Source organism: Macrobrachium nipponense, chromosome 16, assembly GCF_015104395.2.
Source record: "Macrobrachium nipponense isolate FS-2020 chromosome 16, ASM1510439v2, whole genome shotgun sequence".
Lineage (NCBI taxonomy): Eukaryota > Metazoa > Arthropoda > Malacostraca > Decapoda > Palaemonidae > Macrobrachium > Macrobrachium nipponense.
In genome coordinates, this window is record NC_087209.1 from 73,784,011 (window position 1) to 73,800,559 (window position 16,549).

The window sequence follows — 16,549 nt, forward strand, 5'->3', positions numbered from 1 at the left end:
CAACAACACTCTCTCTCTCTCTCTCTCTCTCTCTCTTGATTCCCAATAACACACTCTCTCTCTCTCTATCTTTCTCTCTCTTTTCTCGACATACCTCCCCTCCATCCTCCTAGGATTCTAGGTCATCAAATCAGAGTCGTGAATTACAAAAATATGCATTTATTTGAAAGCAAAGTATTAACTGAATAACTCAGATTCTTAACAGAATGATTAAATGAAATGTTAACTCAAAGTCCAAATACTCAGATAACCCTCAGTAATTAATCTAACACCACATTAGTTTGAGCCAATACACTATGCACATTCAACATAGTAATTTTAAGTCAGTACACCATTTCTCCAATGAACAATCCCACTCTTCTCCAGAAACATTTCCCTCGTCCAGAAACGCCTGTTAGAAGACAGGAGAACATCTGGTAAGCAAAAGAGCAAAAATCAAAAAAAGATCATATAAACAGAATATCTCTGAAATAAATATTCAAATAACAATCCAGCCACTCACTTTGGCCAAAACAGATATAATAACACTCACTGATTTCAGCATAGTTGCACTGTCACGAATCAACAACACTTTGGTAGAGCCATCCCGGCCCTGCCTTCGCTCTGTAATAGTCTTACCCTTCATGATAAGCCTACATTCATTATGTATGGGGAAAAACGCACACTTACGTACGAACCCACAACTCCAGTTCACGATGTTCACGCCCCCAAACTGCTTGAGACCAGTTTCAAAGTCACCTTTACATCAGCTCTCATGGCGACAGGACGGGGCACTGATTTGCTAAGACGGCACTCTTGATCACACCACCTCAAAAAAAGATGCGTAAGCATTCCTAAGCTGTCGCTTGGACACTCTGTCTCCAGGGAAGTTAAATTGCTGATTCTCTACATTCTAAGAAACGTCTAGCATATAACCTTATATATTCTTTTGAACAAATTATCATAGCAAATCCCCCTATTTTATGTTACATATCATATATATATATATATATATATATATATATATATATGTATATATGTATATATGTATCTACATGCATACCATATATGCGTATATATATATACTTATAAATCATATGTATATGTATATATACATATGCATGTATATACATATATACATATGATTAATATATGTATATAAATATATATTATATATATTCTATATATTATATATATAATATATATATATATATATATATATATATTATATATGTGTGTGTGTGTGTGTGTGTGTGTGTGTGTGCGTGTGTGTGTGTGTGTTTATGTCTATTCATATGAATATTATAAAATAGGCGAGTAGAAAATGAAACGGTATATATCTATCTGCCTCCATAATAACGCAATGCTGGATCTGGATACAAATAAGACCGGTGCACATTTGCATTCGCAAAGCAGCCAGTTATCTGCATTTTGTGAATCAAAACATCAGTTTTATTAATATTTCGAAAAAGATTCTGATATTTGGGAAATGGCGGCAGTTCATGTTAACGCTCTGTTGAAGGTCACAGGGACCATTATAACACCCACGTCTACAACAGATGTGAATGGAAAATAGCTCTAAATAATAATAATAATAATAATAATAATAATAATAATAATAATAATAAAATAATAATAATAACTGGAAGACATAGCAGAAAAAGGCTAAGAAGCAAGAAAACAAGGGAGGAACTCAACGAGAAATACAAAATACAAGAGAGGGGACTAAACAACACAATATGTAAAACAGAGGCTTAAGGCCAAAGCACATAAGATCCAACGGTACATGAACAGGAATAAGGGATACCAACATAACAAACTATTCGGAACTAACCAGACTATACAACCAACTAAAGGGGAGGGGACACCACCAAGAAATTCCTGAAGCCGAACCAAGTAAGAGACTTTGGGAAAACATATGGAGCAATCTGGTATCACATAACAAACATGCAACATGGCTCCAGGAAGTCAAGGAAGAAGAAACAAAGAGAATAAAACAAAGATTCACAGAGATCACGACAGACACAGTCAGACACCAACTAAAGAAAATGCCAAACTGGAAAGCCCCAGGTCCCGATGAAGTCCATGGATACTGGCTCAAAACTTCAAGGTCCTACACCAACGAATAGCAGAACAACTCCAGCATTGTATCTCAAATCACCATGCACCCAAATGGATGAACACAGGAAGGACATCCTTAGTACAAAAAGACAAGAGTAAGGGAAATATAGCCAGTATAACTACAGGCCTATCATCTGCATACCAATAATGTGGAAGTTACTAACAGGTATCATCAGTGAAAGGCTATACAACTACCTAGAGGAGACAAACATCATCTCCCACCAACAGAAAGGCTTGCAGAAGGAAGTGTAGGGGCACAAAAGACCAGCTCCTTATAGACAAAAGGGTAATGAAGAACAGTAGGAGAAGGAAAACCAACCTAAGCATGGCATGGATAGACTGTAAGAAAGCCTTCGACATGATACCACACACATGGCTAATAGAATGCCTGAAAATATATGGGGCAGAGGATAACACCATCAGCTTCCTCAAAATACAATGCACAACTGGAATACAATACTTACAAGCTCTGGAGTAAGACTAGCAGAGGTTAATATCAGGAGAGGGATCTTCCAGGAGACTCACTGTCCCCACTACTCTTCGTAGTAGCCATGATTCCCATGACAAAAGTACTACAGAAGATGGATGTTGGGTACCAACTCAAGAAAAGAGGGCAACAGAATTAACCATATGATGTTCATGGACGACATCAAGCTGTATGGTAAGAGCATCAAGGAAATAGATACCCTAATCCAGACTGTAAGGATTGTATCTGCGGACATCAGGATGGAGTTTGGAATAGAATAATACGCCTTAGTCAACATACAAAGGGCAAAATAACAAGAACTGAAGGGATAAAGCTACCAGATGGGAGCAACATCAAACACATAGATGAGACTGGATACAAATACCTGGGAATAATGGAAGGAGGGGATATAAAACACCAAGAGATGAAGGACACGATCAGGAAAGAATGTATGCAGAGACTCAAGGCGATACTCAATTCAACTCAACGCTGGAAATATGATAAAAGCCATAAACAGATGGGCAGCGCCAGTAATCAGATACAGCGCAGGAATAGCGGAATGGACGAAGGCAGAACTCCACAGCATAGATCAGAAAACCAGGAAACATATGACAATACACAAAGCACTACACCCAAGAGCAAATACGGACAGACTATACATAACACGAAAGGAAGGAGGGAGAGGACTACTAAGCAGAGAGGACTGCGTCAACATCGAGAAAAGACCACTGGGGCAATATCTGAAAACCAGTGAAGACGAGTGGCTAAAGAGGTGCATGGGAGAAGGACTAATAAAAGTAGACAAGACCCAGAAATATACAGAGACAGGAGAATGACAAACAGAACAGAGGACTGGCACAACAAACCAATGCACTGACAATACATGAGACAGACTAAAGAACTAGCCAGCGATGACACGTCGCAATGGCTACAGAGGGGAGAACTAAAGAAGGAAACTGAAGGAATGATAACAGGCACCAAGATCAGGCCCTAAGAATCCGCAGATATGGTTCAAAGAACGATTAGACGGAAATAACATCTCTCCCATATGTAGGAAGTGGAATACGAAAATGAAACCATAAACCACATAGCAAGCGAATGTCCGGCGCTTGCACAGAACCAGTACAAAAAGAGTCTGATTCCAGTGGCAAAAGCCCTCCACTGGAGCCTGTGCAAGAAACATCAGCTACCTTGCAGTAATAAGTGGTACGAACCCACCAACCTGAAGGAGTGATAGAAAACGATCAGGCAAAGATCCTCTGGGACTATGGTATCAGAACAAATAGGGTGATACGTGCAAATAGACCAGACGTGACGTTGATTGACAAAATCAAGAAGAAAGTATCACTCATTGATGTCGCAATACCATGGGACACCAGAGTTTGAAGAGAATGAGAAGAGAAAAAAAATGGGATTAAGGTATCAAGATCTGAAAATAGAATAAGAAGGATATGGGATATGCCAGTGGAAATCGTACCTATAATCATAGGAGCACTAGGCACAATCCCCAAGATCCCTGAAAAGGAATCTAGAAAAACTAGAGGCTGAAGTAGCTCCAGGACTCATGCAGAAGAGTGTGATCCTAGAAACGGCGCACATAGTAAGAACGTGATGGATTCCTAAGGAGGCAGGATGCAACCCGGAACCCCACAATATAAATACCCTCCAGTCGAATTGGAGGACGGTGATAAAGCAAAAAAAAAAAAAAAAATAAATAATAATAATAATAATAATAATAATAATAATAATAATAATAATAATAATAATAATAATAATAATATTAATAATAATATGGGAAACAGATTTCACAATTAGTTGTGGGTATACATAGATTTGTAAATGTCTAATGAGAGCTTTGCGAGAATCTGTTCGGTTCCTCTTCTATTATATGTACACATACATGACTGTCGAGTTGGTTCTCCATTTCGAGACTCGTGCTACTATGAGTATTTTTAATATATAATAATAATAATAATAATATAATAATAATAATAATAATAATATATAATAATAATAGGAAAGAGAGGGAAAAATTGGATAAGTCTCAAGATCTGAAAATAGAAATAAGAAGGATATGGGATATGCCAGTGGAAATCGTACCCATAATCATAGGAGCACTAGGCACGATCCCAGATCCCTGAAAAGGAATCTAGAAAAACTAGAGGCTGAAAGTATCTCCGGGCCTCATGCAGAAGAGTGTGATCATAGAAACGGCACACATAGTAAGAAGAGTGATGGACTCCTAAGGAGCAGGATCAACCCGGAACCCCACACTATAAATACCACCCAGTCGAATTGGAGGACTGTGATAGAGCCAAAAAAAAAAAAAAAAAAAAAAAAAAAAAAAAAAAAAAAAAAACAAAAAAAAAAAAAAAAAAAAAAAAAATATAATAATAATAATAAATAATATAATAATAATAATAATAATGCAATGAAAAGAATAAACGAAATGAAATAAAAGAATAACGCAACGTTCAGTCATAAACACTTCTCTCTTTAAAATTAGAGTGCCCAGTTTTTTTTTTTTTTTCACCTATAAATCTCTGTTAGCTTTTATAAATTCTTTAAATTTTTGACACTGAAATAATAAATTGGTGATATGTTCAAATACTATTATGTCTATGGCAGATGTGAATATCAGGTAATTAATCAAATTCACCAAGAATTCTGCATCGGTGACCAAATGTAGGTTAGGTTAAGGTTTATCACAGTGACCAACATGATGATATTCATGCGTATTTCCCAGGCAAATGCATTCGCTCCACTATTTTGACCTTTTGGCCATTAAGGCTTAAGTTCTGTCGAAAGTTTAAGTGAATGGTCTCATAGACTAAGCACCCGCGGCAACTTAAGCACCAATTGAAGTGAACCTACGGCCGACTGAAGGTTAAGAACATTTAATGACATCATAAACTAATTCCAAAGCCTAAAAGGAAATAAATGAGAACTGAGACATGATAAATACATGGGAAGTTAGTGGAAAACTGAGACATGATAAAAAGGTTATAATGGATTGTAATGATATAACATTTCAACAATACTGCTGTTGAAGCATGAATGGCGCCAGGTGTCACGCACACTCTGAAATAGTCCCAGAGCCCCATTGTCACCCTTTGAAGGAGCAAAGCCTTTAATGTCACTGGTTCTGCTCCAAACAATAACGGTAAAGCCTGCTGTCAAAAGCCTTTATTTATACATCCATTAATTTTGGATGCGTAGATTTCGCCGGCTTTAGGGACAATGGGAATAATTCTGCGAATAACTGATCGATTGATTATATATATGGCTCTTTTTTTTCTAGATTATCTGGATATATTGTCTCAACGGACATCAATTTATTTTCAAATTTGATCTGTAATCGCATGAAACCGATGATCACGTAAATTGGACGGCCTTGTTTTGTTGATGAATTTATCCTCCTCCCCAGTTTCAATCAAAACAGGTGTTAGAAGGTGATGGTAATTGCTTCATAGCAAAGAAAGATAAAGAAAAGGAGAAGGCATTTTCGAGAAGTTCGGCAGCAAGGAGGTTTTCGCGCCGCTGTTGGAGGCGCCCTATGTTCGTGTTGTTCCAGAATCGGCAGGAGTGTTGTGGATCTCGTCGTTACGTGAGAAACGCCGCGATTTCTGATGCAATACCTCGTCTAGATTCATCTAAGAAGTTCTAGAAATTCTGAGTCGGTGACGTTCGCCGTAGGCTCCGCCCCCAGAGTGCTGTATAAATACGACGAACGAACTTTGGAGAGCAGTGATCGTAGAAGAGAGAGATCGTAAAAGAGAGATCACCAGTCAGATTAAACAGTGAGAGATCAGCAGCAGCAGAGATCTTCCGTGAGATACGAGAAAAAAGGAACCGACGAAGGATCAATCAAAAGAAGAGTTGGTTGGATATTGGTCTAGTCGTCTTCAGGTGTGGTCTACCGTGTTATCTCGACGTCGAGCAGACTTCAGAGAAGAAAAGGTCCTGTTACAGGTGTTGGGGAATTCCTGCCTTACAAGAAGATTAGCTTCTGCAATACGAGTCAAGAGGACGTCCGCATTCGCCGATCTACATTTATGAAGCCAGCGTGTTGAACCGCCAAATCGAGTAGCAAGTATTGAATTGCGCACTGCTCCCCCAGTTCATGCAGTGTAAGATTCTATCTATTTATGTAAATAGGAGGATACCATTCTGCATTTACCTTTGTTAGTAAGCTTGTAAATAAACCTTTGTTGTGTTAGTGTTTCTTTCTATATTCATATCCCCAGTTTCAACTGTTTTCTGTTGATAAGTTTTTTTTATTTTATATCGAACCTGAAGCGGACCTCCCTCAGAGGCCGTAACATTGTGTCGACCTTTAGCCAGGATATTTCGACACCGTAACATTGTCTCTGAGATCTCAAGGTCCGTAACAGAAGGACGTCGATGCAGTGGAAACAAGGAAGGGTGTGAATAACTCTACGGCTATAACATGCCTATTGTCACGTGGCTAGTTTTTCATTATTATTCTTGAGCATCAAAACAAGATTCATTCATCAGTTTCGAGTCAAATTCGACCACTTCTAATTCCTTTTATATCTTATGTCATTTATCCCAATTTTGAGTCAAATTCGACCATTTCTAATTCCTTTTATATCTTATGTCCTTTATCCCAAATCGTAATTCGACAGTAGGTAACAATTTACAGATTTTTTTTATATAGACTGAGTTGGAGTGGTTATAGGGGCTGAACTATTCTATCAAAAAGAAAAGAAAACGGTTAACAAACGAGAAAGAGAGAGAGAGAGAGAGAGAGAGAGCATTCTTATTGATTTAAAAACTATATTTTCGAAGTCTCATGAAAGAAATCAGGGAATTCAGATAGAGAGAGAGAGGAAGCATTCTTACAGATTAGAAAAAAACTATTTTTTTGAAAAGTCTCCATGAAAAAAGTCGCGAATTCTGAGAGAGAGAGAGAGAAGAGAGAGAGGAGAGAGAGAGAAGAGAGAGAGAGAGAGAGAGAGAGTATTTCTCCCCTATCATAACGTTATCCACTGGACAATAATTCACCAAAGTTTTTTACGAGGTCATTCCACTCTGCAACGAAAATGTCAGCGTCAATGAATTGCCAATTGATGATAATGAAGGCGATGATGATGATGTTGATTCTCGGAGCAAACATTCGTTGCATGCCGAGTACGAAAAGGACGCAGACCTTTCATGAATCCTGGAATGTGAGTTTGTTTTGAAACCCCCCCCCCCCCCCCCCCCCCCCCCCCAAAAAGGAGTCAATATTTACATAAGTAGATTCAGTCACCCATGATTTTTGATCAGTTTGCATCGTTTGCCGTTGCATTTGCAAGTTTCATTGACTAATTTTCTGAGAAAAAGAACAGAGAACAAAGAACTTTGTTCGCGTGATGAAAACAGTCAGTTGTAAACGTCGGGGTCGAATCCTAATTAATATTATGGGAGCATATTTGGGTTAATATCCTTTTTCTGGTGTAACTATAGCATCGCCTTTAAACCTCCGGGGAGGAGGAAGTTGCCCAGAGTCAGGTTATATTTAGCGCTCTGTCTTTCGCCCGTCACAGGGAAAGGTCAGTACTGACATCGATGAGGTACGTTAGATGAAGTGAGGTTAATGTTAGGGATGGGAACTATTTTTTGGGGACATTATAGCCGAGAGATTTCTATGACGAGTTCCACGTACATAAAAAGGCAAAAATTTTATTTCTGTTCTTATAAGGGCATTTAATTTTGAAATTATTGTCTTTGAATAATCTTACAGAAATCAGAATTTAATTAAATTATGATAAACCTGTAAGGTAGATAATTCTGAGATTTACAAAATGCAGATACGAAGTACAGGTGAATAACGACATGTGCTTGAGGAATTCAGATGTGCTATTTATTTGTGTAGGCGCTTGAAGAGACCACATTTTCGGAAGTTTTCTACACCGTGGGCTCAGCCACGATACAGCAGTTTAAATTATAATCGTTTCAGTATTTCCTTGATAGCCATCTCCCTGTTAGGAAAAGGTCGGAGTGTTGAATATATTCGTGTTGTTTATATCTATATTCATGCATTATATATAATATATATGTGGTGTGTGAATATGTATTTGATACAACACACACACACATGTAGATATATATATATATATATATATCTATATATATATATATATATATATGTATATATATATATATATATATATATATATATATATATATATATATATATATATATATATATATATGTGTGTGTGTGTGTATATATATATATATATATATATATATATATATATATAGTATATATATAAATTTAAATGTATAGATACATATGATTTTTATAAATATGTATATATACACACATATATATGTGAGTGTGTGTGTATACCATATGTGTGTATATATACATATTTATAAATCATATGTCTATATACATTTAATTTTATATATATATTATATATATATATATATATACTATATAAATCATATAAAATATAATATAATGCACATATATATGTGTGTGTTTATGTTTTTCTATTCATATAAATATTGTAAAATAGGTGACTACAAAATGAAACGGATATATCTATCTGCCTGCTTAATAACGCGATGTAGGATCTGCATACAAATGAGACCCCGGTGCACATTTGCATTCCCCGCAAAGCAGCCAGTTATCTGCATTTTGTGAATCAAAACATCAGTTTTATTAATTATTTCGAAAAAGATTCTGATATTGGGAAATGGCGGCAGTTCATGTTAACGCTCTGTTGAAGGTCACAGGGACCATTATAACACCCACGGCTACAACAGTTTTGAATGGAAAATGGCTCTTAATAATAATAATAATAATAATAATAATAATAATAATAATAATAATAATAATAATAATAATAAATAATAGGGCTTTAAGAGGTGGCATCCTCTCCGTCTGGTCGCTTTTGACCTACTGCGGCACGATACCACTCAGTTCAAAATGGGTACCAGTGCGTCCTTGAGTCAAATTCAAGCTTGCTACCAACAAAATCGCTGTATCCATCAGGTGGCCACCCTTGCAAAGGAGAAAGGTGAATGTATCTGAAAAAAAATAATAAAAGACAAAACAGCAACAACAACAGCATAATAACAACAATGTGTAAAAGATAATATGTGTCACAGTGTTTGTGTGTGTCATTGAACTGATTATTTAACTATCAGAATATCTTTATAAAATAAAGGGTGATATGGATGTACTCTATGTTAGTACAATTCGCTGACGTAATTAAATATATTTTTAATTTCCGAAAGGATAAGGTATGCTATTAACAGTATTAACAACAGAGTTCCTCGCAGTACAGGAATAAATATGACTACCACACATACAAGAGAACCCGTGTTCGATTTGCGAGCGAGGCTGAGAGATTTCAGGCACCTTTCGTTGAATTCCATTGTGCCTTTGGTAACGTTTGCTATGAAATTCGTAGCAGGTAATAGGTCGGATTTAGTGGGTAGAGCCATGACGGAAAGGACACGTGGGTGGGATGAGTTGTAACCACCCTTTTTTGAGGGTGTAAAGTGCATGCCTGAAATCATGAAAATGAGCAGGGCCGCAGCCCCATTCTCAGTCGAAAATGAGATCCTTTTTGTGACGTCGTAATTGCCGTGACATAAGAAGCGAGATGCAATCCTCTCGAACTGATTTAATCGTACAGTATATTGCTATTGAGTTGAATTGCTTATTTCTCTCATGGACTTTTATTCCATGAATTTTTCTATGAATAATTCTGCACCATCTACTAAGGTTTCAGGTTAGCGTTGACGTTTATCCCATTTACCAAACTTGCTGATATTTATACATGTTTCCTGGCAAATACATCCGCTCACCATTTTGACCTACTGGCCATTACGACATTAACTTCCGTCGAAAGTTGAAGTGAATGGTCCCACAGATTATGCACCGGCGGCAACTTATGCACCAATTAATTAAAGTGAACTTGAGGCCAACTGAAAGTTAGGTACTTTTAACTAAAGCATAAGTTTATTCTGAAGTTGGAGAGGAAGTAAATAGGAACTTGAATCATAATAAAAAGATTAAAGTAGATAATAATAATACTAATAAATTTAAACATTTTCCACAAACTGATGTTGAGGCACAAATGGAGCCAGGTGTCACGCACACTCTGAAAATAGTCCCAGAGCCTCGTTGTCACCCTTTTAAGGAGCAAAGCCTTTAATGTCACTGGTTCTGCTCCGAACAATAACGGTAAAGCTTGCTGTCAAAAGCCTTATTTATACGTCCATTAATTTGGGGTGCGTAGATTTCGCCGGCTTTAGAGACAATGGGAATAATTTTGCGAATAACTAATCGAATGATTATATCCGCTTTTTAGATTATATGGATTTATTGACTCAACGGATATAAACTTGTTTTCAAATCTGAGATGTAATCGTATGATACCGGTAATCACGTGAATTGGACGATATTATTTTGCTGATTAAGTTTACCTTCCCCTGCAGAGGGTTGCAGAAATCTCTACGGGCAACACAAGCCTCATTTCGCTTAATGTATGCTCCTTAGAATTCAACTTCAACAGAATTTCTAACTCATTGCAAATTTTAGACCCTCCACAACAATTTGTTTTCGAATTGTAAGCGTTTAACTAAACTTGCAATTTTTGTTGAACGATATCATGAAAATTCGTAGAATAAACATATTATAGTTACTGTTTTAATTGAGTCCTGTTTAGTTTCTTACTGTATGAAAGATGTTTTGAAAGTCAAAGGCCTTGGACGTTATTGTTTTGTTGATTTAGTTTACCTTCCTCTGCAGATGGTTGCGAATAACTCTACGGGAAACACGCGCTTCATTTAACTTATTGTTCTCGCTTTAGCATTCAGCAGAATTTCTAACTCATTGCAAATTTTAGACCCTCTACCACAATTCATTTTGGAATTGTAGGTGTTTAAGAAGACGCAGTTTTCGTTAAACGAAATCATGAAAATTCTTAGAATTAACATATTATATTCATTGTTTTGAATGAGTCGTGTATGAAAGATGTTTTGAAAGTCAAAAGCCTTCAATGCATATTGCATTAGGTTGTTTGAACCTTTTTAATAATAATGAAAATAATACTTGCATACTCGTACAACCATACTGATACCACTCCTACTAATATAGCTAACAGCAAAGTTGTGATTCCTGTTTTTCATTTTGATCGAATTATTAAATTATCTCGAACTTTCTTGAGTTGCCTGATTTAGCAGACTTCCCTTCTTATAATCCAATACCACAACGACGTAAAATGAGAGGGAGGAAGAGAATATTACCACAATTATCTACAGATTTTTCTTGTTTGTTAATACAGTGTTATGTAACCAACTTTTTATTCTATCCTACTCGCTGTGGGATATCATACCATGCTCTTGTTGTAAGACAAAGAGACTGACACGTAGTCAGACTGAGTTTGAGGGATTAGATGACTTTCAGTCTTCTTTATCACAAGAAAAAAGGAAATCGAAAATGGGAAAATGCTTAACAAACGAGAGAGAGAGAGAGAGAGAGAGAGAGAGAGAGAGAGAGAGGAGAGAGAGAGAATGGAGGGGGGAGGTTGGTGGGAGAGCCCAAGGAAAGGAAGTATTGTCACAGAATTTGAAAAAAGTATTTTTTATGTGCATAAACAATCAACGAATTCAGAGAGAGAGAGAGAGAGAGAGAGAGAGGAGAGAGAGAGAGAGAGAGAGAGAGAGAGAGAGAGTTGGGGAGGGGGCCTACGTTGTAGGCTTTTGCTAGGAATCCATATAGATAAAATGCGAATTAATCTCTTAACCGACCGGGGATTACTTTGGATTAGCTGATGGAACTTCCCTGTCCCCTGAAAAGTAATAACGAAAAAGCCAGGGCACCAGATCCCTGATTCTGAAGTCCGTTAAGGGTCAGGCCCTTCCTCCGTAATATCAGTTTGCCGGAGAGTTTGTTCGTCCTCCTGCAAAGAGAGATGGCTTCATGAATAGACGTAAGCATTACTGGAATTCTAAATATAAACATAATATTTTATATTCATGATCATATATACATCTTTTCATCATAGGCCAGTTTTCCATTTAGAGAGGCAGCTCGAGAGGGTTTTACCTTCTATGTTTTTTAGCGAGTGGTTCTGTGATAAGCTTGCTACCCCATGCCCATCTCTACTTTAAGGACGACCCACCTCAGTCATAAAATAGGACCGGCCATATTTCGAACCAGTGCCTTCCCAGCCCCATGTGATCGAATTCTGGTTGTGTATTACTTGTATATATAGTTGTGATATTTAATATAATATAATATTGTAATATTGTATATCTCGTTTTAATATTTACTGACTCCTTATATCGTATTCAACTTTTGCTATTAATGATTTCTTAATTGATCCCACAAACATTTATGGCCTTAATATCTTTTTACTCTTTCATTTGGCCATAGAAATCTAAATAGCCATTCACGTTGTACTGCCCTTTCATTCTTCCTTTAATTTACAACTTACATCGGTAAATTAGAAAGAAAACAAGCATTTACCAAAGAGTGTTCCTTTTTTTAATGAACACAGAGGAGTTTCAATTTAGGTTTACTCACTGACAAACGTAAGTTTCATCTAAATAGATAGAACTTAAAATAGTTGAACGCAGCTGGATGGGAACATTGAAATCTGATAGACGGAAAAGGGCTGGGTCCCATAAAGGACCAGAGAATTATTATTGTCTGACATTGTCTTTAGATGGATTTTCCACACTGCGGGGAATATGGATTCCGCTGAGAATAATTAAAGCAGGAAAAAAACATAATTTTTTTTTATTACAAACTTTCCAAATTTACTTTATCATTTACTTTATTATTTTCTAACTTTATCTATAAAGTAAGAGAGTATTATTTTCTAACTTTATCTATAAAGTAAGAGAGTATTATTTTCTAACTTTATCTATAAAGTAAGAGAGTATTATTTTCTAACTTTATCTATAAAGTAATAGAGTATTAATTTAAAACTTTATCTATAAAGTAAGAGAGTATTATTTTCTAACTTTATCTATAAAGTAAGAGAGTATTATTTTTCTTATACGTGATCTTATAAAGTAATAGAGTATTATGTTCTAACTTTATCTATAAAGTAATAGAGTATTATTTCTAACTTTACTATAAAGTAAGAGATTATTATTTTCTAACTTTATTTCTCAACTTTATCTATAAAGAAAGTAAGAGATTATTATTTTTTATTTCTAACTTATTTTCTATACAAGTCTTCTCTAAAGTAAGAGAGTATTATTTTCTAACTTTATCTATAAAAGTAAGAGAGTTAATAACCACATCACTTTTTAGATTTTCCAAAAATATGGATACTCCTTCCACTAGGGTCCGGTGGCTCTGTAGCTATAACCCTGAAGCGCTGGACCGCTCTCTTATCCCGTATTCGAATCCTGGTGTGAAATGAGACTTACCTCGTTACAGTATTTCGAAATTCTAAGTGCTGGGTGTGCAGTGGAAAACATATTAAACGATATAAAAATCGAAAGGTAAAAAACTTTTTGAATGAGTCCGTTATACACACACACACACATACAAACATATATATATATATATATATATATATATATATATATATATATATATATATATATATATATATATATATATATATATATATATATAGTCATGATATGTCTATATAATATATATATATATATATATATATATATATATATATATATATATATATATATAGTGTGTATATATAATATATATACATATATATGCTTAAAAAATCACAGTAGATGCACGTGATTCATAAATAAGCGAATACCACGGGAAATGACAGTCAGAAATCCAAGCGCTTTCGTCTTTATTAAGACATCGTCAAGGAGCTACTAAAGTACAATCGGAGAGGTACAAACAAGATCAGGAATACCAGATGGTTAATTATCAAAAGGGTAAAAATTAAAAGGGATAATCCAGGATTATGGCGGATATCACACGGTCACAAACTTAAACAGATTCTGGACCCTAACCGAAATTACAAAGTATCTTTACAGTCCAAAACATGTAAAAACTGAATATATTAATTTTGTTGCTTATATTTATCTACAACTTTTTTCATTATGAAAGCATCAAGTTTAAATAAACCAAGACTTAAATTTAGAACATTTCTATTATTTGACTTGATAAAACAAGATTCAATGATATTCCTTTTAACTGTGTCATTACATGGGACTAAGGCTCTTGCTTGACTCCAGTTAATAGGATGGTCTAAATCTCTCATATGTACAAATAATGCATTTCGATATTTGCCCAGTTCTCACAGATATTGATGTTGCTTAAGACGCTGTGAAAGAGATTTGCCAGTCTGTCCGTAATAGATTTTATCACACTTTTTGCAAGGAATTTCATATATGCAGCCTGGAAGATCTTTAGGAGAATTTTTGATTACTAAACTCTTGACATTAATATTACTGAAAACAACATTTATGTTAAAAAGCTTTAAAATTCTAGGAATATCTAAAAACCTTTCATCATAGGTTAAATTTTAGAATGTTATGCTTACTAAATTCAAGTTTGTCATTAGTTGAATAAAATGTTTTTTCTAGCTCTTTTCCATGCCACATCTACAAAAGTCCTTTTGGGTATTTAAGTTTCAATACAATATCATAAATAATTTTAATTTCAGCGTCAATAAACTGCGGGCTACAGGAATTCCTTAATAATCTCAATAATTTAGTCCCCTTCTATAAAATTTACTGTAGAGGAAGAAAGAAATTGTATTTGAATTTTTTCTTGATGTAACTGTCCATAGAAAATGATAGAAATTTCACCTTTTCAGTCTTTCGAAAATCAACTAATATTGCCTCTTTTGTTCATTGCTACTCCAATCACCATCAAAATGTTAAATTCTCTGTTTTTTCTGGGGATGTTCCTAAGGGCTTTACGTGTCTGTAGCCCGCAGTTTATTGACGCTGAAATTAAAAACTATTATGATATTGCATTGAAACTTAAATACCCAAGGACTTTTGTAGATGTGGCATGGAAAAGAGCTAGAAAAACATTTTTTATTCAACTTAATGACAAACTTGAATTTAGTAAGCAAATAACATTCTAAAAATTACCTTCTATGATGAAAGGTTTTTAGATATTCCTAGAATTTTAAAAGCTTTTTTAACATAAATGTTGTTTTCAGTAATATTAATGTCAAGAGTTTTAGTAATCAAAAATTCTCCTAAAGATCTTCCAGGCTGCATATATGAAATTCCTTGCAAAAAGTGTGATAAAATCTATTACGGACAGACTGGCAAATCTCTTTCACAGCGTCTTAAGCAACATCAATATTCTGTGAGAACTGGGCAAATATCGAATGCATTATTTGTACATATGAGAGATTTAGACCATCCTATTAACTGGAGTCAAGCAAGAGCCTTAGTCCCATGTAATGACACAGTTAAAAGGAATATCATTGAATCTTGTTTTATCAAGTCAAATAATAGAAATGTTCTAAATTTAAGTCTTGGTTTATTTAAACTTGATGCTTTCATAATGAAAAAAGTTGTAGATAAATATAAGCAACAAAATTAATATATTCAGTTTTTACATGTTTTGGACTGTAAAGATACTTTGTAATTTCGGTTAGGGTCAGAATCTGTTTAAGTTTGTGACCGTGTGATATCCGATAATCCTGGATTATCCCTTTTAATTTTTACCCCTTTTGATAATTAACCATCTGGTATTCCTGATCTTGTTTGTACCTCTCCGATTGTACTTTAGTAGCTCCTTGACGATGTCTTAATAAAGACGAAAGCGCTTGGATTTCTGACTGTCATTTCCCGTGGTATTCGCTTGCTTATACATATATATATATATATATATATATATATACTATATATATATATATATATATATATATATATATATATATATATATAATATATAATATATATATATATATAATATATATATATATATATATATATATATACATACTTGCATACATAGCCACACACACACATATATATACTTACACA